The following is an 11,626-nucleotide window of genomic DNA, read 5'->3' on the forward strand; positions in this document are numbered from 1 at the left end:
AAAATATGTAAAAAAAAAATCGACAATTTTTGAACCCCCTTTTTGGTCCCCATCCCCTGCCTAATCCGCGACAGTACACTTTGGAGGATCGGTTAAACAGTTACGTGTCCTCTATTTAGCTATTAAAGAGGTGGGGGGCAACGAGTCAAAGAAGTCATTCAAATTTGAAGAGTTGCCTATATTTTACACTGTAGTTTGTGTAATGGATTTTATCTGTTGCGGAAGAGCGTGGTATAGTGACTGTAAAATAAAGATAATCGTACCGCAGCTAGTGTTTTTCTTTTACAAACCAAATATTAAGGCAAAAATGCACGAAAATTAAATTCAAAATTTTAAAAAATATTAATTTTGGTCAGCCGTGGGTGGGCCCGTAAACGGCCTGCCCCCCCCCCCCCCCCCCCCCCGCGCATTGCGGGGACTGGCGGGACTGTAGTTCCGCCCCTGTTCATCAGGTAAATGAACAACTACTGACTAGTGTCTTTAACAAAATGTGCAGGAGTGGTCAGTTTACAGTTCAGTAGTTCATAGACGGTTCGTTAATCTATGCATTACATCTTATTGTAAGAGTAAGGGTGTGGTGAGGGGTAGAGGTGAGGGGTAGGGGTGAGAGGGGGCAGGGGAGAGAGTTGGGAAGGTTCATTGGAAGGGGACAAGAAAGCGCCGATGAACATCTACATCAATAGTGCCGACTTTTTCCGGTCGTCTAGAAGACCAGGATAGTCGCCGCAACATTTCCCCAGCCCGATTTCAAAGTGTACCGGCACAGTCAAATTTCAGATGCTTCGCTGAAGGGAGATAACTTAAACTTTTACAAGTTTATTGATACAGTTGTTAAAGTAAAAATGAACGCAATTATAAATGTACGAGATCGAAATAAATAATTATATTTTTTGTAGAATTCAGGCCAGTAGTTTAAACACACAATCATAGATATGTATTTTAATAATGTAAACAATATAACAATGCTTTTTTGTTCTCTTAATCGACGCCACTAAAAAGAACGGTAGGCTGCGTCTTTGAAGTTGACTTTATGTCTGGCGGTCTCTCGAGCTATATAGTCTGTGCATTTTTATCAAAGACGTTTGCCGACTATCGTGTTTGTTTGTAACTGTAGAAGAAAGATAACTCGACCTCCACCTAATTTTTTTTTTTTTTAATTTTTTTTAAAAATAATTTAGCCAGGATCTTTGGGCCCCCAATCGGTCTGGGCCCCCCCGCATTGCGGGGTCTGGCGGCACTGTAGTTCCGCCCCTGGTATTAACCATGTGTACATTGTGTAAGCATTTTTATAACTAAGGGGATACAACTGAAGAATAACATTTTATGTTTCACTTGTAGCATTTACTTCCCTTTATGGCCTTAAATATACGCTACGCTGTGTACACGATTATTTTTTCCACCATGATGTGTATAACCGAAGTTGTATAGCCAATGTTGTATAGTCAATATAGTATAACCAAATATTGCACATGATGGTGTATAGGCTATTTTGCATTCATTTCACTTTCCTCTTACATAAAAGTAAAAGATTAAGTGTGTGTGCGGGATTGTCCTTGTTTGTGTGTGTGTTTGGCTTTGATGTAGTAATGGCACAAATGAAAACAATTTCTGGGATGGTTGGGGCATCTGGAAAGTCAAACAACAGGGGTGAACTTGGTATAACACCAGAACCTCAGAGTCAAACAACAGGGGTGAACATGGTATAACACCAGAACACCAGTCAAACAACAGGGGTGAACTTGGTATAACACCAGAACCTCAGAGTCAAACAACAGGGGTGAACATGGTATAACACCAGAACACCAGTCAAACAACAGGGGTGAACATGGTATAACACCAGAACACCAGTCAAACAACAGGGGTGAACATGGTATAACACCAGAACCTCAGAGTCAAACAACAGGGGTGAACTTGGTATAACACCAGAACACCAGTCAAACAACAGGGGTGAACATGGTATAACACCAGAACCTCAGAGTCAAACAACAGGGGTGAACGTGGTATAACACCAGAACACCAGTCAAACAACAGGGGTGAACATGGTATAACACCAGAACCTCAGAGTCAAACAACAGGGGTGAACATGGTATAACACCAGAACACCAGTCAAACAACAGGGGTGAACATGGTATAACACCAGAACCTCAGAGTCAAACAACAGGGGTGAACATGGTATAACACCAGAACACCAGTCAAACAACAGGGGTGAACATGGTATAACACCAGAACCTCAGAGTCAAACAACAAGGGTGAACATGGTATAACACCAGAACACCAGTCAAACAACAGGGGTGAACATGGTATAACACCAGAACCTCAGAGTCAAACAACAGGGGTGAACATGGTATAACACCAGAACACCAGTCAAACAACAGGGGTGAACATGGTATAACACCAGAACCTCAGAGTCAAACAACAAGGGTGAACATGGTATAACACCAGAACACCAGTCAAACAACAGGGGTGAACATGGTATAACACCAGAACCTCAGAGTCAAACAACAGGGGTGAACATGGTATAACACCAGAACACCAGTCAAACAACAGGGGTGAACATGGTATAACACCAGAACCTCAGAGTCAAACAACAGGGGTGAACATGGTATAACACCAGAACACAAGTCAAACAACAGGGTTGAACATGGTATAACACCAGAACACCAGTCAAACAACAGGGGTGAACATGGTATAACACCAGAACCTCAGTGTCAAACAACAGGGGTGAACATGGTATAACACCAGAACCTCAGAGTCAAACAACAGGGGTGAACATGGTATAACACCAGAACCTCAGAGTCAAACAACAGGGGTGAACTTGGTATAACACCAGAACACCAGTCAAACAACAGGGGTGAACATGGTATAACACCAGAACCTCAGAGTCAAACAACAGGGGTGAACATGGTATAACACCAGAACCTCAAAGTCAAACAACAGGGGTGAACATGGTATAACACCAGAACACCAGTCAAACAACAGGGGTGAACATGGTATAACACCAGAACCACAGAGTCAAACAACAGGGGTGAACATGGTATAACACCAGAACACCAGTCAAACAACAGGGGTGAACATGGTATAACACCAGAACCTCAGAGTCAAACAACAGGGGTGAACATGGTATAACACCAGAACACCAGTCAAACAACAGGGGTGAACATGGTATAACACCAGAACCTCGGAGTCAAACAACAGGGGTGAACATGGTATAACACCAGAACACCAGTCAAACAACAGGGGTGAACATGGTATAACACCAGAACCTCAGAGTCAAACAACAGGGGTGAACATGGTATAACACCAGAACACCAGTCAAACAACAGGGGTGAACATGGTATAACACCAGAACCTCAGAGTCAAACAACAGGGGTGAACATGGTATAACACCAGAACCTCAGAGTCAAACAACAGGGGTGAACTTGGTATAACACCAGAACACCAGTCAAACAACAGGGGTGAACATGGTATAACACCAGAACCTCAGAGTCAAACAACAGGGGTGAACATGGTATAACACCAGAACACCAGTCAAACAACAGGGGTGAACATGGTATAACACCAGAACCTCAGAGTCAAACAACAGGGGTGAACATGGTATAACACCAGAACACCAGTCAAACAACAGGGGTGAACATGGTATAACACCAGAACCTCAGAGTCAAACAACAGGGGTGAACATGGTATAACACCAGAACCTCAGAGTCAAACAACAGGGGTGAACATGGTATAACACCAGAACCTCAGAGTCAAACAACAGGGGTGAACATGGTATAACACCAGAACCTTAGAGTCAAACAACAGGGGTGAACATGGTATAACACCAGAACCTCAGAGTCAAACAACAGGGGTGAACATGGTATAACACCAGAACACCAGTCAAACAACAGGGGTGAACATGGTATAACACCAGAACACCAGTCAAACAACAGGGGTGAACATGGTATAACACCAGAACCTCAGAGTCAAACAACAGGGGTGAACTTGGTATAACACCAGAACACCAGTCAAACAACAGGGGTGAACATGGTATAACACCAGAACCTCAGAGTCAAACAACAGTGGTGAACATGGTATAACACCAGAACACCAGTCAAACAACAGGGGTGAACATGGTATAACACCAGAACCTCAGAGTCAAACAACAGGGGTGAACATGGTATAACACCAGAACACCAGTCAAACAACAGGGGTGAACATGGTATAACACCAGAACCTCAGAGTCAAACAACAGGGGTGAACATGGTATAACACCAGAACCTTAAAGTCAAACGACTAAAAGGCTACAAGAACAGCCTGGGTAATTTTTTTTTAATTCGCCATCTTCTTCTTGTTCTTTATTTGAATTGTTTAAGTATTACGTGTCAACATGTTATGCGCCATATGGCACAAATACTCCGTTTCTAGCATGCTTTCCTTTCTGTGTTGGCTTCCACAGACTTAGTCCACATTAGAACGATCTGCGTGGCTGCAGTTTGAAGTTGTCTCTCCTTTACGGGTTGCTGTCCCATGTGGTTCAAATTCTAGGCTTTTGGAGTTAGAATAACAACACCGTCCTTTTAATTCTTCAGCGAAATATACACAATTAGGTTTGTTTTCTTAAATAGTATTTTAAAAAGGAAAGGAAAATATTGAAAAAAAAACTATTTATGTAGCCGATATCTCTAGTATTTGTATCGATATCTCTAGTATTTGTATCAGGTATATAGTATATGTAATATATCTCTAGTATTTGTATCAGGTATATAGTATATGTAATATATCTCTAGTATTTGTATCAGATATATAGTATATGTATCATCAGGGGCGTAGCGAGGGGGGGGGGGCGGGGGTGCGGACCGCACCGGGTGACACCATTTAGGGGGGTGACACCAAGGCAAAAAATAGCAAAATATATAGAGAAAAACTCGAGGGGGGGGGGGTGCAAATCGAAAGTTTGATTGAGGGGGGGAGGGGTGCAAATCGAAAATTTGAAAGTTTGTCCCTTGGAAGGGTCTCTATGCCTCTGGGGGGGGTGACACCATTAAGTGCCGCACCGGGTGACACCCGACCCCGCTACGCCACTGTGTATCATATCTCTAGTGTTTGTATCAGATATATAGTATGTGTATCATATCTCTAGTGTTTGTATCAGATATATAGTATGTGTATCATATCTCTAGTGTTTGTATCAGATATATAGTATGTGTATCATATCTCTAGTGTTTGTATCAGATATATAGTATGTGTATCATATCTCTAGTGTTTGTATCAGATATATAGTATGTGTATCATATCTCTAGTGTTTGTATCAGATATATAGTATGTGTATCATATCTCTAGTGTTTGTATCAGATATATAGTATGTGTATCATATCTCTAGTGTTTGTATCAGATATATAGTATGTGTATCATATCTCTAGTGTTTGTATCAGATATATAGTATGTGTATCATATCTCTAGTGTTTGTATCAGATATATAGTATGTGTATCATATCTCTAGTGTTTGTATCAGATATATAGTATGTGTATCATATCTCTAGTGTTTGTATCAGATATATAGTATGTGTATCATATCTCTAGTGTTTGTATCAGATATATAGTATGTGTATCATATCTCTAGTGTTTGTATCAGATATATAGTATGTGTATCATATCTCTAGTGTTTGTATCAGATATATAGTATGTGTATCATATCTCTAGTGTTTGTATCAGATATATAGTATGTGTATCATATCTCTAGTGTTTGTATCAGATATATAGTATGTGTATCATATCTCTAGTGTTTGTATCAGATATATAGTATGTGTATCATATCTCTAGTGTTTGTATCAGATATATAGTATGTGTATCATATCTCTAGTGTTTGTATCAGATATATAGTATGTGTATCATATCTCTAGTGTTTGTATCAGATATAAAGTATGTGTATCATATCTCTAGTGTTTGTAATGAAGGCAAATGACCTCCCTTGCAGCATACTTTAGCCCAGCCAGTGTTTCTTCCAGACTTTTTTCTCCGTGGGGGGGGGGGGGGGGCACTTGAAATTTTCGGGGGGGGGCGGTAGACTTTCTTCGGAGGGGGGGGGGGGCGGACACTGTTAAAAGTATATATTTTGTATTTAAATTATATAAATTTCATTTCGTTCGGGGGGGGGGCGGTAAAAAAATTTCGGGGGGACTTCGCCCCCCCCCCCCCCCGAAGAGATGCCTGGACGAAACTCTGAGCCCAGCGTGTAGGACTCTCGGGACTTGGCTGACCTGTGGCTGACCTGTGGCTGACCTGTGGCTGACCTGTGGCTGACCTGTGGTTGACCTGTGCATTAACCACTGTCGCCAAATCAGATAAAGGGAGTCTTAGTCTCAAAATTTAAATAATGTTGTCATGACAACCTTACAGCTATTGCCACAACTGTGAATACTTACATTAATCCTAACATTAATCTTTACCCTCTAATTACACACAGGACTTAGTAAAACATGCGAATGAGATATACGTAAATTTTAAGATATTGCTCAAAATTTCGACTTGCTCTTGCTTTCCACATTGTCCCTCGTCATAAAAAGGTTGAGGCACGTGTGATGCTATGAGACCATAGCTACAGCTGAGATTGTATAACTAGCAAGAAGTCACTTAATTGGATAAATAACCAAATAAAAAGCTGAGAAGAAAAACAAGTTAATAAAAAGTCTAGTGACAATGTAAGCGCAATTTCCTTATGTTATCTAAAAATAGATAGACGTATAATGTTGGGGTGTGTTCAAGCTAGGAGAACGATCGGTTTGTAGGTGTTTATGTAATTTTTAAAAAAAATTCTGACCGAACGAAAGGATATTTTTGAAAACTTTCTTCGGCAATATTGTTCTAAATTATGGAAGGAATCGATTGGTAAATGTTTCAAGTCGCTAAGTGGTCTGGTTGCCGAGATATGGGCCAAAAACTGCATTTTTTTTTGAGTATTTTTGGCTTTTCCGGGAAATCCAGGAAGGAATTCCGGGAATTTTTTTGGCCCACAATCATCCTCGGAACGTGCTTAACATATTTGCTTTTGGAACTAGTCCTCGATATTGCTTCGTTGAGGAGGAGATACGACTTACAGCTGCGGACACACATCCATACATCCATCCATCCATCCAGAAATGACGAATTATTAAACGCAATTGCCAGTATGGAAATTGCGCTAAAAATATGGGGAAAAAATGAGAAACCAATTTTGTGTACAACATTTTGATGATACAAACTCCCCCATCCCACCTGATCCGGCAGTATAAAAATGTTTAAATGCAACTTTCTTAGAGTGAATACGAGAAAAATTACTATTTAGTGCAGGTGTACATCATTATCAGCGATACGAGTTGCCTCCCGTGTAAACATAGGATATAATTCAAGGGGCATAAACTCGCAATCTAAGATTAAAGAGGCAAATTTTAAAAATGTACCTGAATAGTATACTAAATTAATCACAATTTAGTATATTTTATTTTTCAATTGATGTTTTAAAAACAAAATTTCAAAGTGCGGTAAATTTATAATTAATATTAATTTATATATGAAAATTTTACTACACCTAAAAACCCAACGCTTTGTATATGCTTTGTTTATATTTTTAATTTTGAACGTTTTGAGCGCGATACTTTAGTAAAGCTTAAGTATAGGCTTAGAAGCGCTTAATAATATTGTATTTTTCTTTTCAAAAAAAAAAAAAAAGAGAAAAAAAAAAAAAAAAAAAAACATTTAATGCAACTCATCAATTCCTACACAATCTTTCAGAGACTAAGTGAATGTCTCCACAGAATGTAAACGCAGGTATCATATGACCAGCGCGACCAATCAATCCGCCATTGTATTGGGTTTGTTACAGATGATGTGAAAAAAACTGATGCAGAAAAAAAACTGGATGATCATTAAGGAAGGAACAAACTAAATTGAAGCTAATACAGCAAGAAATGAGTATTGAGGAAGTAGTAAAAGATAGGACTTTGAAGGTATTCTATGGAAGATGTCGAGACAGCTACACGCAACCAGCGGCTCCTATAGTCTTGTAACCATCAGCCAACATTAGACCAGCATTGTCGCATAAAGAATGATTTTTTAATTAAAATGTAACCATTACAAAAATAAAACATTTAATGTTACATTAGACCAGCATTGTCGCATAAAGAATGATTTTTTAATTAAAATGTAACCATTACAAAAATAAAACATTTAATGCTACATTAGACCAGCATTGTCGCATAAAGAATGATTTTTTAATTAAAATGTAACCATTACAAACATAAAACATTTAATGTTACATCTATTTCTTGCTTACATTGTAAGGAGCTTATGTAACAATAGTAACATTCCTAAATGTTTTTGATCTTTAACAGTTGAACTAGATTGCTGTTCTTGAGAAACATGCTATATCTAGTAAATTAAAGAATATTTTTTCAAAGAGAGGAAAAAAAAAAAAAAAAAAAAATTAATAATATTGTATTAATTTATTTTTCTAAAATCTTAAGTTTATTTCAGCTCTACTTAATAGGCCCACCACGCCAATGAAAAAACAATCCACTGAATCATCATTTAAAAACGCATTTGCATTTTCAGGGGTATGTTTTACAAAAATAAAATTGTAATTAGAAGTGTTGTATTGGATCTATATATAAGTAAACCATCTTAAATAAATGAAAGTAATCTACATGTAAGAAAGAAGTATTACTATTGTAAATCTATCAGTCCTCACAAAGTAAAAAGTAAAGTTCCCTTTTCAAACTTGACGGTCTATAGGGCAAGTGAAGTAGAGTTCATTTGTTTTTATGACGAGATAGTGTGGTCAGCAGTATGCCCAGCCGCCTTTACTTTCCCTAACTAGAGTTAGGTACCCATCAGAGTTGGGTGGACTCAGGGACGGTCTACTGACTTGAACCCGGATTCGAACTCGAGGCTTACGGGTTAGCAGTCCAGCTCTCTACCTCTAGACCACTCCGTCCCCAAAAAAATTTGCCAAAAAAATACTCTCTGGTCTATTTACATATATTATAAGCCTACTAAACAAATATTGTGTGCAATACGTGTAGCATTTACTGCTATAGCGCTTGGTGATGGGTTTGAGGGTTGTATGGATTGTATGGGTTGTATGGGTTGAGAATGTCAACCTGCCGAGTCAAGTTTAAAAACTTTAAAGTTTAAAAACGACATTAAAGGAGTAAAAACAAATAACGTGGGCTATTGACAATAGGTAATCAAACAAGGGATATAGTGCAAGGAAAGAAACAAATTTTAAGTTTTTAAACTTTTAAACTTTTAAGTCCTACCAATCGTCATACACCAACTACACCCCTTTGTTGTATTTGTTGTATACCATCAGGGGCGCAACTTAGAAAAATTTATTTTAACGAGCCGACCCGCGGCATATCATACGCCGCTATTTAGTTGTTGTTTTTTTCTACTTTTCAGTTATTCATAATTTGTGAATTCGACACTACCAACGCTGCCACTGAAAATATTTCTTTAAAACACTATAAGTAGCTCGTTAAGGACGATAACCCCCCCCCCCTCCTTCCCCCCCCCCCCACTCCGTTAGAGTAAACTCCACTTAGTTACCCCCCCCCCCTTTACGTTTAAAATCGTTTCAACCTAAATTATCTGCCCCTAATAGTCGTCACTAAACCCGGCTCTGTTTGTAAACATTTAGCGTGAACCACAGCTCACCAGACAATGTAGGGGTGGTAGGGAGCGCGTTTAAAGCTTGTTTTCTAGCGTCTCCCAGAAGAGAATTATATATATAGATTTTATCCCCATAAACGGCCATGTCCCATACCCTACCCAACCCCCGAACCCCACCCCCACTCTAGCTTTGCGAGATTCGGTAGTCCCGCCACTGCGTATCATTAGCATCAGCTCAGCATAATTCATTTGTTCCACGCCTAATTTGCTTGAAGTTTTTCATAAGCGGCAAGTCTCCATGTCTTCATTAAATCTGAGACAATTACTCACGGCTGGAGATCATGACACCGCTGGAATAATTCAAGAACTTAATCACTGGCACAACCCGCAAACAAAAGGCCGTTAAAAAAATGAGACGAGTCTAGCCCTGCCCTGGCAAATGCGAGTTGTGTGGAGCAGTTTTAAGCCGGATATTGTTTCATGTGTACCGCCAACACTGATACTGACTTGATTTAGTCTTAAACTTACCTGTTAAATGGGGCTATGCAAGGTGGGGATTTAGGCTTAAACTTACCTGCTATATAGGGCATTGAAAGGTGGGGATTTAGCCTTAAACTTACCTGCTATATGGGGCATTGAAAGGTGGGGATTTAGGCTTAAACTTACCTGCTATCGGGGCAATGAAAGGTGGGGATTTAGTCTTAAACTTACCTGCTATATGGGGCATTGAAAGGTGGGGATTTAGCCTTAAACTTACCTGCTATATGGGGCTTGAAAGGTGGGGATTTAGCCTTAAACTTAACTGTTATATGACGCATTGAAAGGTGGGGATTTAGCCTTAAACTTACCTGATATATGGGGCATTGAAAGGTGGAGATTTAGGCTTAAACTTACCTGCTATATGGGGCATTGAAAGGTTGGGATTTAGACTTAAACTTACCTGTTATATGGGGCATTGAAAGGTGTGGGATTTAGCCTTAAACTTACCTGCTATATGGGGCTTGAAAGATGGGGATTTAGCCTTAAACTTAACTGTTATATGACGCATTGAAAGGTGGGGATTTAGCCTTAAACTTAACTGTTATGTGGCGCATTGAAAGGTGGAGATTTAGGCTTAAACTTACCTGCTATATGGGGCATTGAAAGGTGGAGATTTAGGCTTAAACTTACCTGCTATATGGGGCATTGAAAGGTTGGGATTTAGCCTTAAACTTACCTGTTATATGGGGCATTGAAAGGTGGGGATTTAGCCTTAAACTTACCTGCTATATGGGGCAGAGGCGTAGCGACCCTTCCCGGCGCCCGGGGAAAAACTTTAAATTTGGCGCCCCCTCGGGAGCAAATTTTCAATTTTGCAGTCCTCAAACTGTCGATTTGCACCCTCCCTCAAACTTTCGATTTGCACCCTCCCTCAAACTTTCGATTTGCACCCCCCCCCACCCCCGTCAAACTATTTATAATGCAAAAATTCAGCCAAAATGACATTTTAATTTGTTTTTACAACCCATTTTGGCGCCCCCTAAGGTCGGTGCCCGGGGACATATGTACCCCCCTGCCCCCCCCCCCCCCCCATCGCTACGCCTCTGATATGGGGCAATGAAAGGTGGGGATTTAGGCTTAAACTTAATTGCTACAATAAACTAAGCCCATTGAGCGGCGGAACATTTCAAACTTGCTGGCACCTATTAAGGGAATCACAAACCTGTCAAGTCACCACATCTAAATACACAGGTGACAGGTCTGACATCAAAACACACAGGTGACAGGTCTGACATCAAAACACACAGGTGACAGGTCTGACATCAAAACACACAGGTGACAGGTCTGACATCAAAACACACAGGTGACAGGTCTGACATCAAAACACACAGGTGACAGGTCTGACATCAAAACACACAGGTGACAGGTCTGACATCAAAACACACAGGTGACAGGTCTGACATCAAAATACACAGGTGACAGGTCTGAACCATAAAGAAACATTAAAAACCCACAGTTCAAT

The 11,626-nt window shown here is 39.9% G+C and overlaps 1 pseudogene; it reads right to left on the minus strand.

Moving 5' to 3' along the window:
• Positions 1–5,327: 5,327 nt before the first annotated feature.
• LOC131936549 (uncharacterized) lies at positions 5,328–10,672 on the minus strand (annotated as a pseudogene).
• Between the last annotated feature and the right edge of the window lie 954 nt (positions 10,673–11,626).

The sequence above is a fragment of the Physella acuta genome, unplaced genomic scaffold (assembly GCF_028476545.2).
Source record: "Physella acuta isolate Inbredline_101_S28 unplaced genomic scaffold, ASM2847654v3 ptg000180l, whole genome shotgun sequence".
Lineage (NCBI taxonomy): Eukaryota > Metazoa > Mollusca > Gastropoda > Physidae > Physella > Physella acuta.